The 12808-nt window shown below is 48.8% G+C and overlaps 1 protein-coding gene across 6 annotated transcripts in view; it reads right to left on the bottom strand.

Moving 5' to 3' along the window:
- Window positions 1-12808, bottom strand: part of SIL1 (SIL1 nucleotide exchange factor) — a 93929-nt gene that overhangs the window by 42762 nt on the left and 38359 nt on the right. The window lies entirely within an intron of this gene.

Genomic DNA, 12808 nt, shown 5'->3' with positions numbered 1-12808 from the left:
TCCTGCTCAAAAGAACCACACAAAAATAAATAACACGCAAAAAAAAAACCCTCATCCTACACGGCGAGAGAGAGGCTATTGACTGCTGGCCACCCAACCCTCCGGTAACGTCCTTGTGCCACAAGTGCTATTTTAACCTTGCAGAAATGCCACGCTGACCTTACCCGCCGATTCCTACGCAAGCATTAATAATCTACATCAGGAGTAGATTTTGAGACTATTTGGAGAAAGGGGAATAGACTGCTGAATATGGGTAGGCAGCATGAAACACAGCTGCCAAAATGAAATCAAAGCATACATCAGAGTACAGCCTGGTGTGCTGAATATCAAGTGTACCGAGGCGAGGTTGTGTTGGTTTGGAAATATTGTATTAAAAGGAATAACTGATCACTACTACCTGCCAACAAAAATATACAGAATACATTAAACTTTGCTTTTAAACGCATAAAAGTTGGGAAATTCAGAGCATTTTTTCTTGGTCACAATTTACCACAAACACATCATGACGGCCACCTGTTGCACAGGGATGGAGAGATGACAGTATTTGGTTGCTTCTTCTTGATTTTGCTTACTTTCCTCTTAACGTAATAAATTTGCCTGCTTAAGAAAGTAGGATCACAGCTGAAAAAACATGGAGATCTCAGCTGCACACACCCAGAAGTACATAGACAGACACACAGCTGCTCACGTTCTTCTCCATGAGGATTCCCTCTTTAGTTTTTCCTTTATTTCCTTTTAGCTAAAAAGATGCCTAGAATAAACCAACACAGCATGTAGGAGACAGGTAGCATCTCCTATCAAAGGGAAGTGAAGACAAGGATAATTATTTTGTACGATAAATACATGTTCTCATAAACAAAATCCTCTAATCTAGGGAACCTCCGGACTGATTCCACCCACTGAAGACCAAAGAGACATGTCGCTGATCAAAGGATGCGGTGCTTGCTTTGCAAGACCCGAATGTTTGTCACAATTCAGATAAAAACATTTCAAAGCCTAAAGCCATGCAGCAGGTACAAATGGTTTTATAAAAAGGAGAAATCCAATTTGGAGGATTTCTGGGTGCATTTCTGATAGCTGTTCTTTCTCTCCCACCATATCCTTTCAGCAGGATGTTGCACTGGTTTGATATGTGAAGGGACCGACGTGTTTGTCTGTCTTAAACGAAGCAAAGACAGGCTCATTACGCCTCCCCTGCATGCAGGTGCAAGGGCACACATCCATGGGCGAGCCTCATGACCCAACTGCTCTACTGCTCCTTCACTTGTTATTCCTGGGACCTTTAGTCTACGCGCCTGCGTAGAGAGGAGCACGTTCCCATTTTCAGAAGGTGAGCTGTGCAGCAACGCGCTGTGGTGGCCGAGCTGTTCCCGTCACAGGCCGTGCAGCTGGGACATTTCTTGAGGCAGGGAGCTGCCAGCAAGAAAAAAAAAAGGTATAAAGTGGCATTACATGCTGAACATACGGGACGTCTTCCTCCTCCACGAGCATGACCATCACTTGGCCGAGGAGACGGCAAGGAAAAAGCTGGGTCCTTCCCACTGCTGAGCGAGAGGCTCTCCTCGCCAGGTCAAAAGCACTCGGGCAGCCCAGGCTGCAGCCACGGCATCTGCTCGAGCAGCTCCTGATCTGTCCAACGCGGCCAGAAATAAACGTCCCTGTTACAACAGTACAGTATATTCTGGCTTTCATGTTGCTGGTGCATCTGGCCACATTAGTTCACTCTGTTGCCAGGGGAGAGGAACAAGGCTGACGGGCTTCACTTAAAAGAAACATAAAAAGGCAAAGCACTGGAGCAGCCTCCAGTAGGGCTGGGTGACTCCCACGTGACCAGTCCTCCCAGTTGTTATTTTCAGCGAGCAGTAAAAAGAGGATCTGAATCCCAGCGTGCACGAACTCACAAATCCAGCATGACTGAATTAAGGATGTTCCCATCAGAGAAGACACAAACCTTTCTACTTCTGCTTCTTCACACTTTCCCAAACAAAATTTGACTAAGGCTGTCCAAACCCCAGAGCAGAAATCTTGGCTCTGACGTATTTAAACGGCATTCATTGCTGCAGGAATTTCTTGCCACTGTGCACAGCAGCACAGGTTCATGCCACAGCAGGACAAACATACTGCCTTATTAAACAAACCAAGAAAGACATCTCTGTTTGCAGTAAAAAGATTCGCGCAGTCACTTAAAATATTCCAGATGTTTGAGCCGGGTGAGGACTTCAGTCTTGTTTAGTTTGGGATATTTTAAAGTATTATTCATAAAGTGTGTTTCAGGGTGGGTTGACTTGAATAATGTGATTAAAATTGCTGACTTAAACGAGCAAGCTGGAAATCTTGAATTTTAATCTTGTTTCAGTATGCAGCTTCTAGACATTTCCTTTAAAAACAGTTGATTCTCTTTGATTCCTATAATTTGATACTATTCAACAACTAGGAGCATGCACCGAAGCTATACATATGTAAGCAATTACCCAGCTTAACGTTCTGTTGATACAGAATCATATCCTTAATAGCTTTTTTTTCCTAGAGGAATTCATTTTTACTTATTGTTTGCATTAAGTTGCATTTGGAAACCAAAACTCAATTAAAAACTGTAACAATTTTACATTTAAGTGATTTTCTGACCTGTTTTCTGCTTGATGCCTCAGAAAAATACCAGATGATTACCCGAACAGGTACGCGCTGCACTCCTGAGCGCTGAATCACACAGCTCCCACATGGCCTCACCTTGCAGACACCTCAAAATCCTCCAGCTGCTCCATCTCCTCCCGTCCCACTGCCTCGCTCCCTCGAATGGGAAGGAGGGGTTTCCATTTAGTTAATTTCTCGGCTCTCAATCACCTAACTGGTGTGTAGAAAGAGCTGCCTAAAGCATGAGAACCCCTCTGCGACCCCGCAGAAAACGCTGTAGAGCTGCTGCTGGAGGAAGCCACCGAACTCCTTCCCCCACATCCCGTCTGTGTTCTTCACACCTTACACAAAGCCCACCCCTGGAATTTTTTTGACCGTAATTTAAAGGATTTGAAAAAGCACAATTGCATTAGCTTGGGCTTGCTCTGCTCGTCCAGGAAAAGAAGCCCCCAGCTCTAAGCAGGCTGCCGAGGCCAGACACGAGCGGCGTGCCCAAATCGTGCTGGGTTTCGGAGGTCTTCCTGGTGCCTGAGCATTCGTCATGTTGGGATGCGTCCTGTCTGTCTTGAAAGTTGCTTTAAGTGACACCGAGGAAGAATTTAATTTATAGCCCTATTCTTTTAATCTTGGACAGCCAGATTTTTTCAGACATCCGTTTACTCCTCCTTATAATATATTAGATGGAGTAACTGCACCAGAGTCAGCTTCGAGGCAGCAACTCACTCTCGGGGGTTCTGCTGACATTTATAAACTGATCCTATTTCTCTCTTGTGTTTTATGTTATCAGCTAAACCTGTCGGCTTAAATTATTGCCTTGTAACCAAATCACAGTTATCTATTATTCTGTTATGTGTACGTTTCTGAAGCTCTGCACCTATATCAAGTTTTGCAGGGGCTGAAAACAAGACTATAAATAAATAAACAAATGGAAAACACAACACACTTCCATCGCGCACACAGCTAAGGGAAGAAGCAGGTAGGGTAAACACAGAGTATCTAAAAGCAGAGGGCTGCTGCTTCACCTGCGTGAAGGTGTCACGTAACATCCAGGTGAGCCCACCTCTCCTTTCCTAGACAAGGATCAAATGCCAGCCATGTTTCCTCATGAAACAAGAAAGGTGCAGTCCTGCCCAGTACCTTTCCAGTACTTTACCCCAATTAGTGCTGGCCACTGCTGGCCTGGTTTGGCATCTCTGCATGGGGACAAGGCGGTGCCACAACTCGACATACAGCAATAAGAAGGGATTAAAAATAATGGTGGAAGTTTTACATCATGCATATACATGCAAACCTCATACCGAGGTCTGCAATATCCCTCTAAGCTTCCCCATCTCCTGCCCGCCTCCAACTCGAGCTGTGGTCCATCGATGTGCCCAGCAAGAGCAGCGCAACACGGACGTGAGATTGTGCCAGGAACACCCTCCTGCTCCGTCCTGTCCCCGGCAGCAGAGCATTGCTCTGGGATGGCTTCTGCAAGCAGAAACAGGGCACCACAGCACCCCGGGGCAGCCCCTCGGCCCCTGCTCCTTCACATCTTCCTGTCTGCTCACTCCCCAAGCCAGCATCCTCATTTGCCATTGGATAAAAAATAAAATATCTATTCAGTGTGAAAACAGCCCACCGTTACAAGTCAGAGACTGGCTCCACGGTTCTTGGAAATCACCTTGGTGTCTGAGAGAGCATCAGATAAGATCTGCCTTTCCTTGCTCTTTGTTCGTTTCAGTGCAGGTGAGTGACGGGAAGGTTCTTTCTGATAGAGGCAACAAAAGAATCTGCAAATCGATACCCGAATGTTCCCAGCAAAACAAACTGGCAGTGCTGCAATGCTGAAAATAATAAGGCTGCACAAGACTGGCAGAGCATTCTCAAGAAGTGATCTGATGACACCACATCTCCACCTTCAAATAAAATAATGATTAAAAAGCACGAGGAGACAAACCCCAGGAAGCAGCACAGCTTCCCCCTGCTGTGGCCCAGGAACCACCAGTACCACGGCCGGGCACTGAAGGGATGCTGGGGCATCCCGGTGTCCCCTGAAGCTCCAAAATGCCATAACCAGCCGAGTGGCGACACCAGGATTATCCCCAGCGCGGCTCAGACCAGAAAGAGCCACAGCCTCTTTGCTGCAGAGGGCAGGGGACAGAGCCCAGGCTGGAGCTAGGGGACAGCTCCTTGTCCAGGGATGCTCAGGCAGGGTGGTGACGACAGCCCCGGCACCTCCCAGGCTGCCCGCGCCACTGCGGGCTCTGCCTGCGGAGCAGGTGGGATTTTGCAGGAGCAGCCAGGTGAGCACAGTGCTCTGATGCCCGTTTCCCACGTTGAATGCTGTGCTCAAAGAAAATCATACGAACCAGCCTTAATCTGGCGGGGTTTGGTGTGTGTGCTCCGACTCCGGCCTCACTGGTTAGCAGCGGTGAGCAAGGAGGCAGTCAGAGCCTGTTTTTATTCTTTAAGGCTGAGTCACAGCACTCCTTGGACTGCTTGTTATTTCAAAACAGAACATTTTTACATACAAAAGGAAGAGAAGATGTGTAGCAGGCACAGGTCAAGAAGAGATGGATTACTGATGGGAAGAGGAAGCACAGAGCCTGAATCTCATTTTGCTATTTCCTGCGCTTTTTTTTAAATTTTATTTTCTGCTTAGCTTTCTATATTAGTTCATCCAGCACTCCCAGCTCCTCCCAGTTAAGTGCCACTTGGAAAGGGAATTTATATGCTATTTATCACCCCTTAGGGTTGGGAGAGGTTTAGCAGCACCAGGCCCCAAAGCTCCCCACAGAAGCTGCCCCAGCAGCCCCAGGCATTTGTTAGGCATTGGAATGGGCTGCCCAGGGAAGTGGCTGAGTCACCACCCCTGGAGGTCTTTAAAAGACATTTAGATGTAGAGCGTGGTGATATGGGTTAGTGGAGGACTTGTTAGTGTTAGGTCAGAGGTTGGACCAGGTGATCTTGGAGGTCTCTTCCAACCTAGATGATTCTGTGGTTCTGTGCTTTCCCACTGCCCCTCGTTTGCAGCGCAGGCAGCGAGGAAGCGCCTGCTCCAGCACTCACGTTCACACTGAGGTATCAGCTCCCGTGGTGCTGGATCGAGTGCTTTATGCAGATCCTACGGCCACTTCGTGTACAGCTCTCGTTTCCATCAATTCTGCACTTCTGCTGGGAAATGACACCCTTTATGAAGCCCGGTCCTAATTGCTGCCCATCGCTCCCTGCCTTCTCAGGTCTGCACAGTCAGTGACAGCAAGGGCTCTAATTACCTACTGTAATTAATTAGAAACTCTTTTTTGTAACTACTATACGCATGCCATGTTCATAAACTGTTTCTTAAGTATGTGCTTGTGGCATCTGTAGGGGATCGCATCTCTTCCAGGGCTGCCTGGATGGCTGACAGCATCCCTGGGCTGCCTCTGTCTGCAAACAAAAAGTTCTTGTAGTGTCAAGCTGGTTTTATCACCGTTATTTTGTATTATTATTGCACCTGGGAGACCTCAATATGGACAAAGATCCTGCTGTGCAAAGTACCTGCAAGAACAAAGAGACATCACTTCTTGGGATTACAGAGGAAACCATGATAGAGGAGTTTTGTCCTTATGACAAGAGCAAACAACAACTGAAATTGTTTTCTTTTGTTTTCCAGAGTGCACAGACAAACACAGAGCACGACGGGCCTGCTCCCAGGCTTGGTGATGCTGAGGGGAACTCACCTGTGGGGCTGAGCCATGGGTGAGCACGGTGTGCAGCCCTCTGGGAAGCCCCATGGGGTGCACGGCCCTGCCTGTGTGCTCTTGGAAGGACTCACAAGCCTTCCTACAGGCTAGCACTGCTGCAGCATAAAGCTAACAAACCCCAAAGTCTCAGGCATTTAACTTCTTCTTACTAAAGATAAGCAAAACTGTTCTAAATTGCATGAACGCAGGATTACTACAGTGTTATGGGCATCGATACCCCACAAACTGCCAGATGTAGAGGCTGCATCCCTTTGTGCTCACTAGCTCTCGGCAGCATCTTGCACCAGCGTCTTCCAGGAATGGCTGAGTCTGATGAATTATCGAGAGACTGAATGAACAGTTTAAAAAAACAACAAGGATGTTTCACATGAAAGACACTTAGTTGGTCCGTTTATCTGACAAATTCTTCCTGTAATACTCCGAGCTATGCTAATAAACACCCTGCGAGTCAGCCTGTCAAAATGGTGATGTCTAAATACAGAATCTCCAACACTGCTTTTGCTCCACTCCGAGCAGGGACAGAGCTATCTGAAATGCTTTCCAACTCACCAAGGGTGAATCTGTTCCCAGCTTCTGGCAGCAAAGCCACCCTCAGGAGAACCCCACATCACTGCACTGACCCACCCCAAAGGCGCCACCCTCTCTGCTCTCGCCCAGGGGTCCCAAAGAAGCAGCCCCGTTTTCTGCTGGATTTAGACCATGAACAGTGCGCGAGGAACGGGCCGCTCTCCACTCATCTCTCATTTGGTGAGATGGAAGTTACTTACTGGTGCTTACTGGGATATTGCCTTCCGATGGCTGATGCCATGGGGATTGCTGCATGGGCTCAGAGCGCTCAGGTCGCCGTGAAACCAGGACTACGGAGAGACGAGTGCCCACGGCAAACTCCTGGAGAACTTTATCTTTCTTGCATCATACGATTTTAATGGCAACAGCTTGCTTGCTGCAGTAATGATGAGGCCTTTAAACACCATCCGTCAGGCCTACAGCTCAAACGCTTGTTTATCTGGAAAAGGATTTAAAGCTCCTCTTTTGTTCTAGTGCAGGGAGGTCTTTGTAATTTGTTTCCCTCAGCATATATAATGAAAATGTTTTTAAAATGTCTTCAGCATCCAATCCCTCCTTCCGCGACTCGACCTGCAGCTAAAGGAGAACAAAGCCTTGCGAGGAAGGCGCCCTCCAATAAGTAATACTTGGTTAGACATGCGAAAGCATCAGTTAAATTTGGACACTCAGCTGGACCACTGCTTACGACTGCCAATTTGAGCCGAGCCAGCCCTCTCCCACTGCACCACTATTTGTGCTCTCTCAATTACCAGCGAGCACCGGGACCCGGGTTATTCAAACTCGCAGTGCCCTGAGAGTACCGGGCTCCAGCTCCTACCAAACCCACCTGCTGCCTTGGCTTGGCCTGGCCTCCAGGAGAGCAAAACAAGAGCCGAGCTAGCTGCCAGCCTGAAAAGCCATCGAAACTCCAACATCTCGTGGCAGGAGGAACCACAGAGGACAAGAGAGCCAGTGGTCAGGCACAGGGCAGAGAACGCGTCTCCTGCAAGGCGTCTGCTGCTTTTTGGTTTGCTCTGAGACAGTAAACGATGGGAGCAGAGGCAGATGCTAGCGAGGAAGAGTCTTCGGGAAGGAGCGATGGGAGGGCTCCGAGAGGACATATGGTGCCTCTCTGATGGGAGTCACTCCTGTAGCATCTGTTGATGTATCTGCTGCCGCCGCCAGTAGAGAAAAGCTTCAGATGGCACAGAGCTCCTTGCAACAAGTGCTTCTGCCCTTCCACCTCCCTCTCTGCAAAGGCTTCTCTCTCGCTTGCACTACAGCAGCAGGAAATGCACCAGGAAAAGAAAAATAGTAGCATCAAGGAAGGAGGAAGAGTTGTTCTTTTGTAAAATGGGCAGAAACATGTTTTTACTTTATAAGCAAAACTTTAGCTCCAGCTTTGAGCCAGTCATTTCCTATGCATTACCACACAGCCTTGGTTACAGCGTGATGCATGTGCTTAGTGATTCTATACGAAGCACTTAATTTATTTTCTGTTCTCATATTGGGCTCGATTCTGTGAATGCTAGCAGTCTGGAGAGTTCAATCCCCCAAAGGGGGATTCTTCTGCAAAGAAGCAGAGATGGGAGGTGTGCAGCCACGCTCGGATCATTTCAGCTATCAAACGGCACGCTGGGCTGCACGGACGCTGGACTGACCTGTGTCTCACCACTTCAGCATCAACCAGAACCATTATTTGCAAAAGCCAGTTGTAATCCCTCACCAGCTCACCAAGTTATTTATTTCTAAGCCTAAACTACTTCATAATGTCACTGCAACCTGTTAAATAACTGTCATCCCACAGGTGTATTTGTTATACTTGAAAGCCCATCTGGGATGCTGCATGCTTATCTACATTCCGGGAAGATCAATGCAGAATGTAGGCAGAAAAGAAAAATGAGGATGACCAGGAGAATTGAGAATCTAACAGAAGGAACAGGGGATGATATTTATCCTGCCTAATTTTAGGAATCTAATAGTTAGATACTTTTCCTGAGCTAGGCAGCACTGGCTTCTTTACTGTGAAAGAGATTTGCACCTCCAAAAAATCATCAACCATAGCTGTCTTTAACACCTGTCCTGGAGAAGGAAAAATCACCCTCAAAGAGCCTCTCTTTCTCTCTCCAATGAGCACTGATATGACCACCACAGATGAACACAAGGGCACAGAAAATTGCCCTCAAAGAACCCGGCGATGCAGAGGCATGACAAGGACAACTGCTCTCTCGGGAGGGATAATCTGGCAGGACCAACGCCGGAACAAGATGAAGGGGTCCTGAGCTTGGTCACGCTGAATCCGTGGCTGGAAATGAGAAGCTGAACCCTAAGATTGTGCAAAAGAAGGAGAAAGGGGCAATAAAAAATACACCAACAAAATAAAAAAAAAAAACAAGCCTGTTTTGGAGGGGAAGGCTGAGAAGCTTCAGCAGGGGTTCTTCGTGACTGGCTCTCAGTGGTCTCTGTTCTTCTCCCCACCTCCTGCATACGTAAAGCAATCAAGGCTGAAATGGAAAAGGCAGACCCGTACCACAGAGGAAAAACAACCTCCCTCACAGCTCCAGCCATCCCTGGGAGCGCTTCAGGACACGCTGTGCTGCTGGCAGGGCACGCGCCTTGTTGACTCGGACTGCCTGGCCACGAGACGCGTGTCAGCTGGCCCGGCGCACGCCTGCACCGCAGCGGCCACATTACATCCCAGCACCCAGGTTTCCCCCAGCCTGCTGCATCCACCAGCGCCGAGAGAGTGCAGGTCCACAGGCAGTTGGACAACATTCCCCCGGTTACACACTGCAAGGTGCCTGATCCAAAAGGCACGGCTGCGAGACGAGCAGAACACATCGAAGGCACCGTCTGCCAGCTCTGCTGCCAAGCTATAGTGAGAATGAATTTGAATAATAAAAGCTGGAATAAGAAGATGCCTTGGAGAGCGTGTTGGTATAGTGCTTTTCTAAGCTTCAATTTAAAGCCTCATTTCTGTAGCTAATGCAGTCGTAAGGGACATTAGCCTAATTTTTGTCAAGAGAACTTGTCAACACTGCAGTATTTAAGACAGGCGCTAAGGACTTGTTTTATCTCACAGATAGATCACCGAGAAAGAAAGTAGTTGTGCCGCTCTTGGTTCACAGCAAAATAAATTGACATTCTCCCTAGGCCTCAATGGCGGAATGGGGGATGCTTCTTTTTTTTTTTTTTTAAAAAAAAAAAAAACAAAAACCACAATGTGTACATGAGCAGCCCTGCATTTTGTTCAGGGTGCTGTGCACACGCTGCAGCAGAGATCGGGTCTAAACCCACAGCAGGATTAGGTATGGGAACCTACAGGGAGGTGCTTTACACACCCAAGACATCAGTCTCGTCCTTTCCTTTCGATATACGTTAGGTAAAACATTTGCCCCAGTTCCTGAAGGGTCTGCTGATGGTGCTCACCAGTTTAACCACGGATTACCAGCGGATTGTGATTTCAGGGCTACGCCAATGAGGCTGGTGGTGGATGCAGACAATTGGCTTTGCCTCCTCAGCTGCTCCAGCAGGAGGCTGAAATGGAAATTGCCTGGGCTGCTTTTAAGTGATGCTCCATGGGTGAGTCAGCAGAAAGCAAAGGACAGAGGCTGTAACCTGCATCTTCAGAGGAAAAAAAAACTCATTTGCACGATCCTGTTCCCATCATACCCCTGCTAATATCTTTGGCATCTGTCACAGTAGAGTCATTCAAGTGCTACAAACTGCAAGTGCCTTAATACGTTCCAGCAAGCCACCCCTGGCACGCGCTCCCTTTGTCCCAGCAAGGCTGCTCCCACCCCACTCCTCCCTCCATGACAGACACCATCCCCTGCAAGCCTCCCTTGATATCTGGGGGGTCTTATCCTCCAGCTGGACAGCACCAAACCGGAACTTTTTAAAAGAATTCACGTGTTCGTAAAAGCCTGGGTGCATTAATGCTGGCACGGCTTCGTGCTATCCAAGTGCCAGCCTCAGAGCTGCATTTGTACCAAGTCCCAGACAATAACGTTGATGCCATGGCATAAACACTAGGGCAAGAGTTGCAGCTTCCCAAGTGCAAAATGCCCTCTTATTTGCAGGAGCATGATCTGGGGCTGCGGGCTGACAGGCAGGAGGCCAGCTCTGCTCTGCTACAAATTCTGCACTCGCAGAAGAGCTAAATCATTATGATGGCCAGAAATGTCCCTTGGGAAGGAAATCCTCTCAAAGATAAATCAATAACTCAGTGTAATTTTAGCATGCAGCCAGGAGAATTTACATTGCCAGGAAGGCTGAGAGCTCTGCCACGGAGACAGAGCTGCAGCAGGATCAAATGGCCCTGAAGCGCTCCCCCGAGCAAGAGCCCAGGCTCTGGGTACTGATCACAACGCCAGGAGCTTCACAAGAGCCTGGCCTCTGGTGTGACAGCACTGCTACAGTCCCAGGAGGACGTGGCAGCACGCAGCGACATGGCATGGCAAAAGTCCCTCGCAAGGAACCTACCTCTTCCCAGCTGTCCTCCTCCACGGCCACGGCAGAGCTGGCAGACGCTTTGGGGTCTTAGGGGTAAAAGCAGGCAAGCACAAAGCACGAGTTAAAGACAAGCACAGAATACAGGGAGAGCGTTACAGCCACTGTCGTTACCCTCTGGCTAGGGTTACAGAGGTTCCCACCAGCCAGAGCATCTGCAAAATAAGGCGAGACAGTGATACGCTGCAGAATGTACTGTGATTAATGAGACTGCAATTTACGTAATTATATTAATGCAAAGTACACTTGGACCAATAAGTTCAAGGAAACTAATGACACTTTACGGCGCAGTTCAACATTGAGCAGTAACTCTGGCAAAAAGAGGAAAAAAAAATAAGGACCCTAATTATTCAGCAGTTCTTCTCCTCGCAGATTCTCAGGGTCAGCTTGGAGGAGAAGGTGGCCTGAATTATATTTTCGTTTCCAGAACATCAACAGAATAGCTAACTAAGTTCCAGCGGCAAGGTCGAAGCCTGCCCGTCGTTGTGCATGCCGTCCCCTTCCCGACTGCCGGCTCCAGCACCGCCGTCAGCAGACAGGTCTCAGGCTGGCAGCGTCTTCTGAGAGCGGGCTCAAGCCACCAGCAGCCTGTGATCCTCCCCCAGAGACACCTTTTTGCTCTGGTTCCCAGCACGGATGGATGAATTACAGCAGCTAATTCCTTAGAAGCTAAAAGCGGTCTCCGTGAAGAGCAGGACTTGAAGCTTGCTAAAGATAAGCTCGATGGGCAAACACCCCAATCCATCTGGCAGCAATCTGCTGTACACCCACACCACTCACATATTGTGACCACACCACCAGGCAGACGTGGAGCCTGTGCTGCTAACACAGTGAGGTCTGGAGACGTCCTTCTCGCACGCAGGTCGAGCAGCGAACACGTCCACACCTGCCTGGGGAACTGGAGCGGGGCCGCCCACCGCAGCTGGAGGATGTGGATGTGCCAACTCGTGCCATTGCTCCCACTCCCCTTCAGTCCCACCAGGCTCTCAAACAGAGCTGCCCACACTGCTTAAGTGCTGCCACCCCCCGCGTGCCTCTGTCTGCAAATCGGGTTTTACAGCAGCTCCAGACGGGGCTGTTTCCACACTATTTCATCAAGACTTGGGCCTTGCCCCTCTGAAACGCTAAGGGCTGTTAGCAGAGCTGACCCAAAGGGTAATGGTAGGGTTGGCAGCAGCACCGAGCCAGAGCTGGAGATGTGTAACGACCACCCCAAAGAGAAGCACGACATGCCGTTACGTCCCTACGATACAGGACACGAGGCTGTCCAAGAAGCCACCGCAGAACAAACCTGCAATGACAACGCAGGACAGGAGACCACACAAAGACACCTCCGTGCCCAACACAGAAGCACACCAAACCCCACCAGAACACTTCACGTGGACGGTCAC

This window comes from Cygnus atratus, chromosome 14, assembly GCF_013377495.2.
Source record: "Cygnus atratus isolate AKBS03 ecotype Queensland, Australia chromosome 14, CAtr_DNAZoo_HiC_assembly, whole genome shotgun sequence".
NCBI classification, from domain to species: domain Eukaryota; kingdom Metazoa; phylum Chordata; class Aves; order Anseriformes; family Anatidae; genus Cygnus; species Cygnus atratus.
This window is presented reverse-complemented; position numbering and strand designations above follow the sequence as displayed.